This window comes from Harpegnathos saltator, unplaced genomic scaffold (assembly GCF_003227715.2).
Source record: "Harpegnathos saltator strain DR-91 unplaced genomic scaffold, Hsal_v8.6 scaffold462, whole genome shotgun sequence".
Taxonomy (NCBI): domain Eukaryota; kingdom Metazoa; phylum Arthropoda; class Insecta; order Hymenoptera; family Formicidae; genus Harpegnathos; species Harpegnathos saltator.
In genome coordinates, this window is record NW_020230275.1 from 688,271 (window position 1) to 703,905 (window position 15,635).

At 41.3% G+C, this 15,635-nt stretch overlaps 1 protein-coding gene across 1 annotated transcript in view; it reads left to right on the forward strand.

Moving 5' to 3' along the window:
- Positions 1-15,635, forward strand: part of LOC105184177 (defective proboscis extension response 8) — a 66,682-nt gene that overhangs the window by 39,349 nt on the left and 11,698 nt on the right. The window lies entirely within an intron of this gene.

Below are 15,635 nucleotides of genomic sequence, written 5' to 3' on the forward strand. Positions count from 1 at the left end.
ACCTGCCTACTCTCTGTCTCTCCTTTTCCTCCTCCTCCTCCCCCCCCCCTCCCTCCCTCCCTCCTCTCTCGCGGTCCGGGAGGCAGATCAACGTCGTCGTGCGCGGTCGATCTCGGTAATCTCTGCCATCTCGGCAAAGCATGATGAATGCGGGTCGTTAATAGCGAGGACTCGCCGGGGATTTCGCATCGGAACACAAAAGTGTCCTCGCTCGCGCGAGCATCCTCCCCTCGCCCTTCTGCCCCTTGGTTCATGCCACCCCCGTCGCGTTTACATTCGAGTCGACGTCGGAGATGCGTCGCGTCTCGTAATCGCTTCTCCGCCCGAGAAGTGGAGCTCTCAAAGCGGAGACGCGGCGCGTTCGCGTTTTAACAAGCTTCGTCTCGGACGCGCGTGTTCGCTCGCGCGATTGTGCGTTTTTATATTTGTGAGAGAGAGAGAGAGAGAGAGAGAGAGAGAGAGAGAGAGAGAGAGAGAGAGAAAGCGCGCGATACTCGCCGGATTTCCGGCGGATTTCCCATTCGATTACCCGGCAGCGTATGTCGCGTCGTTTCCAGATAAAGCCGCCGGCATTCGGAACTGATATCGCAGCCGGGGACGCGCGCGCGATCGCGGAGAATCGGCGCTGCGTGATTATCTTGCGCATTTCCAAATATCCATTTCGCGGCCTTCTGATAATAATCGCCGATTACGCGGCAGTTCATTCGGCGAACGCGAGAACACGGCGGCGGCCCGTAATCGCGCTTACGTTCCGAAAACGCGCGGCTTAAACTCGCACAATGCACCGTTGATTAACGGGCGGATTCGACGAGCGACATAAAAACTTGATAAACGAATCGCGTAATTGTGAACACGGCCTCCGCGGCCGCTCGCAGTGTGCCGCCGCGCCGCGCCGTGCGAGATGTTACGCGATGCCTGTAATGATTTATGAATATTAATCGAACGTTAAGCTCCCGCCGGAGCTCGAATCGTGTACAATCGGGACTGCGCTGTCAGCACACGCGCGCCCGCGTAGGTTTCGCCCGTAGAATTAAAGCGACGAGCTACGAGAGGAATGAGTGCACACGCTCAATTCGTTTGCACAGCGGCGATTATGACCGGCGCTCGCGTCGATGTGCCATGCGCGATCTTCTCGCGAGTGTGTCGTGACATTTCAGCGAGGGTGTAGCATCCGCCAATAATTATTATTACTATTGTAGTGTTAAATAGAGCGACAAATCCGACGTCGCACGAGCTGCGCGCGGCGGCCATAGGAGACGCGCGTGTATACAGGGTGTCCGGGATCTTCTGGAACGAAAAATTGTGAAGATTAATCAGATGAAACTGAGAAGAAAAGAAAATCCACAATTATATGACGGCTATTGTGCCCGGCGACAAGTTCCAGAATCAGGATTCAAAAGTCCATTATTATTTAATTTGCAAATAAGTATGCGAATTTTCAAGTTATTAATTAAAAGAGTCTCTAGATGTGGTCACTTTCTATCATTAATAACTTAATAATACCCCCTATTTGCGTATTTATTTGCAAAATGGTAAAGAACTTTTTTGTTCAGAATAATCTAATCTACAATTATATGACGGCTATTGCGTCTAGCGATAGATATAAATACATTGAACTTTGAATCCTGATTCTTGAACCTGTCACCTGTTATGGATTAGATCATTCTGAACAAAAAAAGTCCTTTACCATTTTGCAAATAAGTATTCAGATTTTCAAGTTATCAATTAAAAGAGCCTCTAGATGTGGTCATTTTTAATCATTAAGAACTTAATAACTATTGCGATTTTTGCAAAATAGTATTTGACTTTTCTTCTCACAATCAGTTTGATCTGATTAATCTTTGCAATTTTTCGTTTCCAAAAGATCCCGGACACCCTATTTATTTATTAATCAGAAAGACCATTGGCCTTAAATCATCAACATTGAATTCTTCTGCCAGCTCTCGAGTTGTTTTACGTGGGACCGCTTCAATAATGGTTCTTGAATCATTATTGTCTATAGCTGAAGGACGTCCATCCTCTTAAAGAACCCTCTTTATCTTCAAGGCTTTCGTTTCCGTTCACGAAATTTTTGGAATCAGTGTTGAGCTGTACGTTCACTAATTGATTCTTCGCCAAAAGCAAATTTGATATTTGGAGCAGTTTCTGTTATTTTATGTCCCAATTTAAACTCATGCAACAAAATCGCGCGAATTTTCTTTTTTCATGACTAATTTAAGAGGTTATATCCAACAATATTAAACAATGAAAACGAATAGACATAAGCTGAAATCAATAATGCCAATTTGATTGTTTACAATGATGTATCACATGACTATAATAAAAAATAACGATAATTAGAAAAATCAGCGCCAAACTTAAAATGATAAAAACCGTAATTATTTTTGCACCAACCTAATATAATTGTAGATTAGATCATTCTGAACGAAACAGTCCTTTACCATTTTACAAATAAGTGAGCAAATTTTCAAATTACCAATTAAAAGAGTCTCTAGATATGGCCATTTTCAATCATTAATAACTATTGCGAAATGACGCATAACTTTTCTTTTCAGTTTGATCTGACCAATCTTCACAATTTTTCGTTTCCAAAAGATCCCGGGCACCTTGTATATTCTTCTTTCCTTTCTCTCTAGTATCAGGAAGTCAAAAAAGTTCGTGTATTCGTTTGTATACTAAAAATCAAACAGGGCAGAAATTTTCAGAAAGAAAAGATGTTATAATTGATATATGAATAAATAATTGGTGACCCTCCGTTATAAATATCGTTATCAATAGTAATTCTTCCTGAACGTGGTGCATCTTCAAGTAATTCATCGCCAGGCGGAAATTTTTTAAATTACTTCTGCGCAGTCCGTTTTCCAGCGCATCTTCTCCAAGTACTACGTATATCCTACGACGTGCTTCTGCAGCTTTTCACCCGAGTTTAAATTCATAAAGCAAACATGCTCGAATTTCACTCGACTCGACGGACATTTTAAAAGGATGAATAATCGCAAATCATGCCACGCCAAAGTTCACCAATTAACTCACGCAAATCTGCGCTGTATGATACGCACAAACACGAGCGCCCGACGAGTCTCAACAAAATTCCACAACTCATTGCAACAAACTCAAAGAAACGCCGCACGAACTTTTTGGTCACCTAATATCGCTTTTCATGCCTCTGTTTCGTCTCCGTTTATTTGCTCACTTTGCTAGGAGCAACTGCTGTAAGACATTGAGAGACGGCCGGTGCGCGTCTCGCGGACGAAATTACTCCGTGCGAGTCCTTTGGCAATCAGCCATGTGCCGCGTTTTATGAGTCGTCATGCATGCACGAGTCCACGGCGGACCGGAATTTGATCGCTCAAAGTGCGCATCGTTGCGCGCTTTTACTTCGTTTCAGCTAAATTACTGTTGCCGGTGCGCGTCTTGGAGCGCGCTGTGGGGTTTTAGCCGTCTTCTGAAATAAAAGCCGCACTGCGTGCGCACTCAAGATTATTAGAAAGCACACCGCGCGTTCGCACAGAGCGCACCGTTGTCGTCCTTTCAGCGTCTCGCTGCGCGAAATCCACTGGCGAGTCCTGGCATCCCGGTCAATCACGGTCTCCCCCTCGTTCGGTGAAAACCTGATTAAAGGAGCGATCGGATGGAGAGGCTGCGGTTACGACGCGCCGCGTGTTGTCGCGACTTGAGAGTCCGTCGCGCTGACGTCGCTTGCAAAATTGTTCGTCCGGCTGAATTTCCAAAAACGTCCGACACACCACGACTTTTAGCAAAAATATTTCAAATGATGTCAAAGGAGTGTCTTCGAATGGATTTCCACCGATAACGATGTTTAATATGTCAAAAATGTTTAAATAGAATTTCATATCATTATTTATGTTATATTATAGCTTGTTTTTTTTTATTTACTTAATCAATTTCCTAAAGTTTAGAAATACAAGTTACCGATGCTTTAAATAATATACTCGAAATAAGTGATTTACGCGGTAGAGTGAGGAGAGTAGCTACGATCGAAATATACAAGCTGACGCACGTAAGATGCGACAATCCAGGAACTCTAAAACTATTCGTCGTATCAAACTGCATTTTTATTTTAAATAGAATCTCTCTGATTTTTGTATATAAGTAGATTCCTTAAAATATCCTGCATAAAAAAATAGTAGGATAAGATGATGGAAAAATGAGTAGTTAATAAGATATTTTAGATTAGATTTAAAGTAAATGTTCGAACGTTCCACTATTACACTACAAATATTTGGCAGCATTTTTTTACACGGGGTATTAAGGAATTAACTTATATAAAAAAATCAAAGATATTCTATTTAAAATAAAAATGCAATTGCATTTTTCTGGTGCATCGTTGCAGCAACAAAAAAATGTTCTTCATAAGAAAATAATACGAGCGAACCATTTGAATTTGTATAAAACTCGACTTTTTTACGAAAACTTGTAAAAACTTTGTAGCTCATGCCGTTATTTTTTGTAGATGTAAAAGTTTAGCTAGAGAAACGTTAGGATTTTCCGACTTCTAAAAATCGATAACGTTATTTATTCACATAACCATTTAACCAGAAATGCGCCATGTCCATATAAATTATAAGTTTTTCATCAATATCTACATCTTCAAACATTTAATTTATTGTCTTACAAAATTTCATACGTTTTGTTCACATAGCGCGTTCGGTTAGCAATTGATGAGATGATATTTTATACGGATGCATATTCAGCAAATATTTTAAAATCCTGCGTACCGTTGTTTTTAATATTTGAAGGGCTTGAGCAGCTTTCCGAATGGAAGCATTTGGATTTTGTTCAAAATAATTCTTAATTTCTTCGATATCTTTTGTCTACAGCTACAGCTACAGAAGAACCTGGCAGATCGTGTCTACGATCTTGGGTAGTTCTATACTGCATAAAATTGTCCATAATTCTGTTAAAAACAACACGAAAAATTATTTTAGTGCAGATTTATTGCCAAAAATAGAGTGACATAACGCCTAAGTTTAAATAATTAATGAATCCTAACATTTTCAATGTATTTCCGCTCGTAATTTTATGTGTGTCGTATTTAGCACGAAACCCTCTGCAAGCATTACTATATACTTTTTCTCTACAAAAGAAGCAGTCGATAAGATAAATCTTTTTTTCCGTCGTCAAATTACTCATTTTGACACGCACAGATTTGCTTATACCACAACTGGAGGTAAAACTGCGGATCCTCAGGCGGACGATCTTAAGATCCGTTTTAAAGTCATGGAAAAGAAATTGCTTAGTTTTAGCAACTTCTCGCGAGACATCCTGTATATAATATTAGATTAGATCCGGAAAAAGTCTACCCCCACTGCAATGATGCATTTGCTTACTCAAAGATTTAATAAACAGTTTAAACCTGTGTGTCATCTTTTGCTTAGTTCAGAGCGAAATAGCTACGAGTAATTATTAGTTGCGCACAAATATAATAATTATTTGTCAAGATGCGCGAAAAGATGATACTGCCTTAGCACTGGGCTTTAAGTTAAAGGAGCATAGGATAACTACATTGCACTGGATGAGGGAACTCGGACTAATATTGAGGTGGCGATTTCGCTAAACTCATAAGTGGCCGATGGTTTTGAAAGAGTTTCATGATATATGCGAAAGGTTTCGATATCACAAGCGTGGAAAATGTGGCCATTGTGTTACGGTCGCAGACAATAGTGCTTTGACTGGTGCTATGTGTCAATGGAAAACAGTTTGATAATGACATATTGTTTCGCTGTTGGCAATGTCTTTTGAAAAGCTATTCGTGAAAACGCTGGGAATACATAATATCTGTTTGATATTTATATGGAACTTAACTTGTTTATCTGATGAATATACTGAATACGTTTCATTTTCTGTGAATATACTGCTTAAAAATTTATTTTAATCTATATGTCCCTGTTTTTAACGTTTACTGTTTAACAATAGCAATACATGTTGATTAACGTTTTATTTTGCCCAGAGAGGCCTTACTAATCTTTTCGGGATCTTCTGGGGATTCTTTTTATTAGATGTACAAATAAATAGTCCAAGTTTTTCAGCTAAATTCAAGGTTTATTTTAAAAGCAAGTAAAACAAATTTGTCAATCAAAGTATTCGCCGTTGTTTTCTATAACTTTAAGCCATTTTTCAAGCAGCTGATGAATTTCATGTCGGAAAAATGTTGTGTCTTTGGATAAACATGATAAACTCGTCGAGCCATTTTCGAATCTCATCTATTGATTTGAAATCGGACAAGGCATGTTGCATCGATCGGAAGAAGTGATAATCGGTAGGAGTGATGTTTGGTGAATACACTGAATGCTGCAAAACGTCTCCGCCAATATTCATTATGATGTCTTTTGTCATAGAAGCAATGTGTAGCCTAGCGTTATCATGAAATAATTTTATAGGACGTTCTTTGCTACTATACAGGCGTTTTCATTCTAATCCTTGACTCAAACGGATTAATTGGTATTGGTAGCGGTCTGCAATAATTGTTTCATTCGGTTTTAATAGCTTATAATAAATCACGCCCTTCATATCCCACCAAATGCAGAGCAGAATCTTCTTTCCGAAGTAATTTGGCTTGGCGACCGATGTTGATGGCTCGCCGGGATTTACCCATGACTTTTTGCGTTTCGGATTGTTATAGAGTATCCATTTTTCATCGCCCGTAACAATTTTCCACAAGAAAGAAAGATTTTCTGCTGCTTATTGAGAAGAGAAAGACACACTGCTACTCGTTGATTTTTGTTGGCTTTAGTGAGTTCATGCGGGATACCCATTTTCCTTCTTTCTGAATCTTCCTCATCTCGTGCAGGTATTTGAAAATAGTTTGTTGCGTTATTCCTAACTGCTCTGCAAGCTCTTTCTGCGTTTTGTGCTAAATTCTCAGCGAGCAGTTGCTCCAAATCATTGTTGCCGCGCTTCCGAGGACCTCCAGGACGTTCTTTGTCACTCAGACTGAAATCGCCGCTTTTAAACCGTTTAAACCAAAATGTACATCGTATATCGATACAACACTTTTGCCGAGAAAGGAACAAATCGATTCGCATGCTCCTGCGGAATCTTTTCTTTGTTGAAATTCGTAAAAAATGCAAGGTCGAAGATGCACTTTATCTGTTGCCATTTTTGGTTGTACTGAACTGAATAATTTTTTAGGTTGTGTTGAGTCTTCCGCAATATTAAATGTAATTTTTAATAGCTATATGACAACATTACATAACTGCAAAAAAGCGGGAAGATTTGAAACCTAATTTCTTAGCCGCTTAAAAAAGTTTGGATTACTCATTTGTACAGCTAATAGTATATCGTAGATTCATCCATTTATCGAAGATTTAACAGATATTCTCATCTGGCAAAATGTTAGGTGATCTTGAAAAAAGTTCAAGCGGTTTTTGCTTGAGTTCGATACAATGAGTCGTCGAATCTTGTTGAGATCGTCGGGCGCGCGTGTTTGTGCGTATCATACAGCGCAGATCTGCGTGAGTTAATTGGTGAATTTTCGCTGCAGTATGGTCTCTTAGTTTGCAGTTATTCAACCTTTTAAAATGTCTGAACTCTTTTAAAATGTCTAGAATGAACTTAAACTCGGGTGAAAAACTGCAGAAGCGCGTCATAAGATGCGCGTAGCGTTTGAAGAAAATGTGCTAAAAGAACGGTCTCTGAGGGCAGAAGTGGTTTAAAAAATTTCCTCCTGGCGATGAACCGCTTAAAAATGCACCACGTTCAGGAGGACCCTCCGTTAACGCAGGATTATCAATTATTTTTTCATGCATGAATTGTAACATTTTTTCTGAAAATTTCTGCTCTTGTTTAGTTTCTAACCTAACCTAACCGCACAGACTTTTTCGGTTAGCTAACGGCACGAATGGCGACGTGTAATTTTATTGTACCATCTTTGACATTAAACGTTGTTCCCCGCAGAAACTCGCTTGAGGACACTAGTTGTACATCCTTTGAAGTCTTCCTGCCAAAATTCACGGCAATCTGGACGTTTCCGGTAGTTCATCCTTGTTCGCCCCGTACCGATTCCCCATCGGTGAGCTCCCCGTATCGCGCGCTCTGTTAAATTCGCCGAGCTTGCTACACACCGCGCGCTCGATGTCAAAGGGAAAAATTTCATTATCGTGGAGGACAACGGGTCTGCAACGGGAAACGCTAATTCAAACCGACGCCGGGACACTGTGCGTATCCGCGGGCGGCGGAAAACGCGAGCGTAATGGCGTCGCAAGCACAAAGGCGAGCACGAGAGAGAGAGAGAGAGAGAGAGAGAGAGAGAGAGAGAGCGCATGGTTCTCCGACGACACATAATTCTTACGTATCGCTACGTCTCGGGCTCTTACGACGCGTTGTTGCGGCCGTATTTGCGTGTCACCGTTATCACGCGCTCGTACGAGCGCGTACGACGCCCAGCGAGGAGTGATGTGAGAGAGGAGCGGGGGGAGGGGAGATAGCCCGAGCATAGCGCCGCGCAGCGTCGCCATGCGGAGGTTTCGCCTGAATTTCGCTAAACAATGCGGCGGTTAATGCCAATGACACATGCGCGTCATCTCGAGGATCGGCGCAAGTGGCGCGATTCGCCGCTGAGATAGGACAATGCGGAATCTCTATCGTGACGTCACACAACGGCGACCGCATCACGACACAGCTCGCACGGGCGAATCTGGGAACGTGACACAGAGCCGCGCGCGGCTTTTGAACCCTTTATTACCAGGCGAACCACCCGGGCGAAGCTCAAATGCGAATATGCGCGCGTGTGACGCCCGCCTGAGGGCCATAACTTGTTCTTCGATGTTCAAATTTTGTTTTAATTCATAGTTCCGCACGTCGTGTATTGCGTATGTGTGCACGTGTGTGTCTGTGTATGTGCGAGCGCGCGCGCCCTGATATTACAACTCTAATTTAATTCAACAATTCCGCGAACACGGGCGAACTTTTGTTTCCATGCGCGCGCGGAGTGCACGGAGCGCTTTCAACGTGAAGCACCGAGCAACTGATTTATTCGCGTCGTTCGTTCGTTCCGAGCGAAATACCCTGCGATAGAGAGAGAGAGAGAGAGAGAGAGAGAGAGAGAGAGAGAAGAGAGAGAGGAAGAGAGAGCGCAAAGACGAGTTTCGGCGGGGCGCGGTGCGAATACAATCGCGACCAAAAGGCAGCCGCGCGCGCGGTCCGATCGATGGGATCGATTCCGACCTGCGAAAACGCCGATTTCACACTCGCGCGGCGTGTCAGACACGCGCACAATACAGTTGCGCGACGGCTCCGTCCTCCTCGCGCCCCGTTCTTCTGCAGCCGCTGGTAACCCCCGTCGACGGCCGCGTCGGGATGGATAGATTTTGTTTGGCTTTCAGCCCCGGCAACGCTAATGCCAATAACACAGCCGTGTCATCTCGAGAGCCCCAGCTGGCGCAGGTGCCGGATGCAGGACGAGCCAGGACAAAACGAATCTCTCCATGGCGACGTCACTCCCGTCGAGAGGACGTCACCCTGTACGCGATCGGTTAATACATCGAAGCTTCCGTCAAATGATTCGGAGAGCGCATTGTCGGCCTCAGTCCGCGTGCGATCGCGCGCGAATACTTTCTCCCGTGTCGCTTGAAAAATAAAATGGAATGTCGAACGGGAAAGAGGGCAAGAGGGAAACGCGCGCGACTGGACATTTTACCGATTTTTCCACGCTCGTCCCAAAGCGACATGCAACGTTGCGAGTGCAATTGTTGACCGCAAAGGACATTTTCATAATACGTGAATGATGGCTGTGTGGAGTTATTCAACGATTATGTCACGAGTAGGGGAGGGGGAGGGTCTACTAGCTTGTGTAATGTTCTGTGCGGGCGGAGGGGAGGCAGAAGAGTAAAGGACACGTAATTTTAAAAAGAAGAAAGGCGTGAAGTAAATAGATGAAGAAAATGTCGACAAAGTTGACACACATATTCCTCAATCTGAAACTAAGAAAAATAATACAATTTTTTCATTAAAATCTTATATGTAAGTTCTCCGTGAGAATGAATATAAAACTATTTATTTGTGTAATTTTCAATTTGTTTGCGTATTGCAAAAGGAGTTTTTCCCCTGAAAGTTTTGACTAGATTATTTTTATTGAATGTAATATTTTTGGATATAAAAATTAAGATTTGGAGAAAAAAATATTTAATATTTCAGACATATTATAAAATTTATAGACCTTTGTCGGTGTCTATAAATTTTATAATATGTCTGAAACATTAAATACCTTTTTCTCTAAATTTTAATTTTTACACCTAAAAATATTACATTTTATAAAATTAATTTAGTTTTATATCATATGTATTAATAACAGTCGAAATGTTGGTTTTATGTCCTTAAATATTTTTGTCTTTTGAAAACATACACAAACTTTTACCACTAATCAAAATTGTAAAATAAAACATTTGACATTTTATGCCTTAAAATTATTTGTCATTTGAGGGGGAGAGGAATAATTCCACGTGTTATGTAATTTTCGAAGAGGAAAAGTTTGTGAGACGAAAAATGATGCAGAGAGTGGGGAGGGTTAAGAAACGCTGAAATTCCGCGTGATGCAATTGTTGAATAATCTCTGTCATTATATTCAAGCATGCTCGACGTTGCTGCAGAAAAGCATCGTGCGTTTCTTGGCTCGACGAAAATCCTCGTTTACTCGTTCGTTCGAAATCCTCGCTGAACAGTAAAACGCCAACGAGATCTCGCGCGGAGGGTAGTGCGCATTGCGGACATTGCAATCGAAATCAGGACTCGTCCATCGCAGCGAGGCGAGGATCGGGCAGCGGCGCTATTATTTCACTGCGAATAAAGACAAAAGAACAATCGGATGAACATCCTGTACAACTTTCAGATTGAGTTATCTTGGCTGTCGGCGGATAAGCTCTTGGAACACCGCCATGGAAAAATGTATCCATCCCGGCCGACGATCGCGCTCGAACGGGTTCGCCTGTGAAGGAGAATCGCCTTCTCAAGCAGCGACTCGACGGATTTTTACGCTGGCATAATCGAAACGGACAAGCACAGAAATATATAGGATGTTTTAGAAAAAGAGTTTAAAAAACTTTACGAGCGGATGGTACTCACAAAATGGAGGAAAAAGTAATAAACAGTGAAAAGTCGATAGTGAAGAGTCGAACAGTGAAGAGTCGAAAAGTTCATATTATCGAAGTTTGGAGCAATTATTTATTTTAATTCAAGCAAATGACCTATTCGCCTCATAAAGCTTAACAAAATATTAAGTGTACAAATGAAATCAAATTTTTCAGCAAAATTCAAGGTTTATTTAAAAAAAAAAAATAAATTTGCCAATCAAAGCATTCACTGTTGTTTTTTATAATTTTAAATCATCTTTCAAGCAGCTGTTGAATTCCATGTCGGAAAAATGTTGTGTCTGAACACGATAAAGTCATCAAAGTCGCCATTTTCGGATCTCATCCACTGATTTGAAGTGCGTATCAGACAAGGCATGTTGCATCGACCGGAACAAGTGGTAATCGGTAGAAACGATGTTCGGCGAATACGTCGGGTTCTGCAAGACGTTCCAGCCAAGACTCATTGTGATGTCTTTTGTCGTAGAAGCAAAGTGTGGCCTAGCGTTATCATACAACAATTTCACAAGACGTTCTCCTTTTTCTCTATACTGGCATTTTCGTCCTAATTCTTGACTCAAACGGATTAATTGGTATTGGTAGCGGTCTGCAATAATTGTTTCATTCGGTTTTAATAGCTCATAATAAATCACGCCCTTCATATCCCACCAAATGCAAAGCAGAATCTTCTTTCCGAAGTATTTTGGCTTTGCGACCGATGTTGATGGTTCGCCGAGATTTACCCATGACTTTTTGCGTTCCGGATTGTCATAGAGTATCCACTTCTCATCGCCCGTAACAATTTTCCACAAGAAAGAAAGATTTTCTGCTGCTTATTGAGAAGAAAAAGACACACTGCTACTCGTTGATTTTTGTTGGCTTTAGTGAGTTCATGCGGGATACCCATTTTCCTTCTTTCTGAATCTTCCTCATCTCGTGCAGGTATTTGAAAATAGTTTGTTGCGTTATTCCTAACTGCTCTGCAAGCTCGTTTGTTCTGAATCTTTTGTTCTCAGCGAGTAGTTACTTCAAATCATTATTGCCACACTTCCGAGGACTTCCAGGACACTTATTGTCATTCATACTGAAATCACCGCTTTTAAGCCGTCTAAACCAAAATGCACACACATCGTACGATACATCTTCACCAAGAAAGAAACAAATCAATTCGCATGCTCTTGCAGCATTTCTTCCTTGTTGGAATTTGTAAAGAATGCAATGTCGGATATGCATTATCTGTTGCCATTTTTGACTATTGAACTGAATAATTTTTGAGGTTATATCGAGTCTTCCGTCATACTAAATGTAATTTTTAATAGCTATATGTCAGCGCTACATAACCGTAAAAGCGTAAAGAATGGGAAAATTTAATCATTTGAAATTTAATTTTTTAGCCGCTTAAGAAAGTTTGGATTATTCATTTATACACTTAATATTTTCCACATGTCCTCCTCCCATATTTCTACACACGCTTCACATTTTCGTACCATAGAATTGCGGACTGTCTTTCAAAAATTCCTAACTTTATTCTAATTGTTTAACAAACAGTTTGTATCCTCTGGTGTAATTCGTCTAAATCGATCGTTCGGTGTAGGGCGGATAGAACGGGATAGTCAGTCTCATAGCCACCTCGCTGTCCCAATTTAGATCCCCTGGGCTTTTTGGGAATAAGTGACATAGACGAATTGCATCGGAGAATACAAAATGCCTGTCGAATAGTTCGAACAATGGCGGGAATTTTTGAAAGAGTTCGCAATTTTATGGTACGAAGATGTGAAGGAATAGGAGGAGGAGACATGTTGAGAATAACTTCTATAAATTTTGTAGGTACCAGAAGCGAGTAGGTGACTTGCTTTAATTAAAATAAACAATTGTTCATAACTCCGACAATATTAATATTAGGATTTTTATTATTAGAATTTTTTTCCTCCATTTCATAAATCATATTTGCCATTAAAGTGTTGAATTCTTTTTTTCAAAATATATATGCACCGAGTGCTCATAGTCCGCGTGTAAGAGTTAAAACATGCGAGAGACGAGATGAAACTTCGATCTCCCTTCATCCTTCTCCCTCCCTCCCTCCCCCCTCTCGCTCACTCTCTCTCTCTCTCTCTCTTTCGCTCACGGCGCGTCAACTCGATCGATTCGGCCGGCCGGCGCGGCAATGGAGCCGCGCTAATATCATCCGGAATTAAAGGACAGGGAGTAATTAATTATTTGAACAGGCGGTAGTTAATTATTTCGCTATCGTTTACCCGCGCGACACGCGTTGCGTCTCCATGAGGTCGCGGTAGGCAACGGCAAATTGAGATTTCAACGAACGTTGTCCATTTCTCGGCAATTGTGCGCGCAACACCGTTTTATCCTTTAACATGGCCAATCGTCTCCGAGAGAGAGAGAGAGAGAGAGAGAGAGAGAGAGAGAGACAGAAAGAGAGAGAGAGAGAGAGAGAGAGAGAAAGAGAGAGTGAGAACCTCGTTATTATTCGCGTATTCAGCTTTTCGACAGAAGCGCACTCCTCCTCCTCCTGGTCGGAATTGGTGGATCCGTATCGACTAAACTCCGCGCGTAACGTCGTTATTAACGTTGCCGGCGTTCCGTTCCCGTCCGGAACGCAGTGGTTTGTCGCTGGATGGTAAGCAACATCGTCCTATTTATGAGACATACGCTCTGTCGCATTTAATAACAAAAACGCAACATCGTGGAGGGCGAGGAGGGGGGAGGGGATAATAAGTGGAGACAACGACGACGACGGCAATGGTGCGGCGAGCAAATAAGCTTTCAATTTATGTTTATCAAACAATGTATTATGCGAGCCCCCGGCTTCATCGCAAGATAGATAAATACGCCGGCAGGCGCCGGCAACGCCTGATATCGACAGCTACACGGATATATAATGTTGGTTCCTCACGCGGCGGTGACCTACGTGATATCCCACTCTACCCGCGATACATCCACATCACACGCTCCGCTTCGTCCCACAACGCGAAAGCCGCGAAAGCACCCTAGCTCCTTCTTCCGAGTAATTACTCGAATTAGGTCTGTTCTTTCTTAGCCGAACTAGATTGCATCTTCCGCCTGCAGAGGCAGGAACAGGGAAAGGGTTATAGTTTGCGTTCCGAAATCGATTTTGGTATCTTGCTTTTAGTTATAAGGTTGGTAGGCTTTAAAATAACATGGATCGGTTCCACAATTGATCAACTGATCAATCATCAACATAATAAGTAATACAAAATCTATCCATTTCTCTATCTATTAGGGGCATGCAAAAGTTTCCATCGTTTACGTATAGAAGGCATTGTGAATTATTTACATGAAAGCTGCGACGCATTTTTGTTAGGTTATGTCAGTATTAGCCAACCTGCGTAGAAACTAATGCGTAATAAGTCATATTCATTGATATAAACATTTTTAATATGTATGAAGATGGAAGTTGATAAGACGTACATTCGTCATTGTACGCATTTTTTATTTTATCAGCGCAAAACAGCTGCCGAAGCAACCAGAATCATTTGCGAAACTTATGGTGAAGGAACGATAGCTGAAAGTTCATGTCGTGAATAGTTTGGGCGCTTTAAAAATGGTGATTTTGACTTGGACGATATGAAGCGTGTCAAGCGATCGCAAGAGATAAGTTCGGATAACTTGGAAGTGTTATTGCAAGAAGATTCAACTCAGTCGAGTGTAGAACTTGCGAAAAGATTACACGTTAATCAGAGCACTGTAATTCGACGCTTGCATGAGATGGGGAAAATTTTGAAGGGAGGAAAATGGATTACCCATAAATTATTTGAGAACGCTATTGCTAGCCGAGTCACTATTTGCCTTTCGCTATTCAATTGCAAGTCACAAATACTTTTTTGTGACCGGAGACGAGAAATGAATTTATTATGACAATCCTAATCGCAAAAGATGGTGAGTAAATCCCGGAAAACCCTCTACGTCATAGCCAAAACGAAATATCTATGGTCATAAGGTCCTCCTGTGTATCTGGTGGAACATGCAAAAAGTACTGTATTATAAGCTGTTAAAAAATTATCACCGCAGAATTATATAGTCGACAATTGAGGCAGTTGAATGGGCAATTGATCGAGAAACGGCCATATTTTGCAAGCAAAACAAAGTCATTCTTTTGCACGACAATGTTGCCCCATGTTGCATTGACGATTTGAGAAACTTTAATAGAATTATAATGGAAAGTCCTATCACACCCAGCATATTCCCTAAATATTGCTCCATCGGATTTTCACTTATTTCGTTCTATGCAGCACAATTTTTCTAGTACATGATTTCGCAATGCTGAGTAAGCGCAACAATTCATCGATAACTTGATTCATTCTAAGAGCAACGGCTTCTTTCATCGTAGTCTCCATCTTTTGCCTGAAAGATGGCAAAAAGTAGATAATAGCCGGAAAATATTTTGATTAAAAATACTATGTCATTTATAATAATATTAATAAAAAAATTAATAAAAAATTGCCTTAAAAATGATGGAAACCTTTGCATACCCCTGATAATATTGCAAAATTAATAGCTGGAATCAAGAGTGTA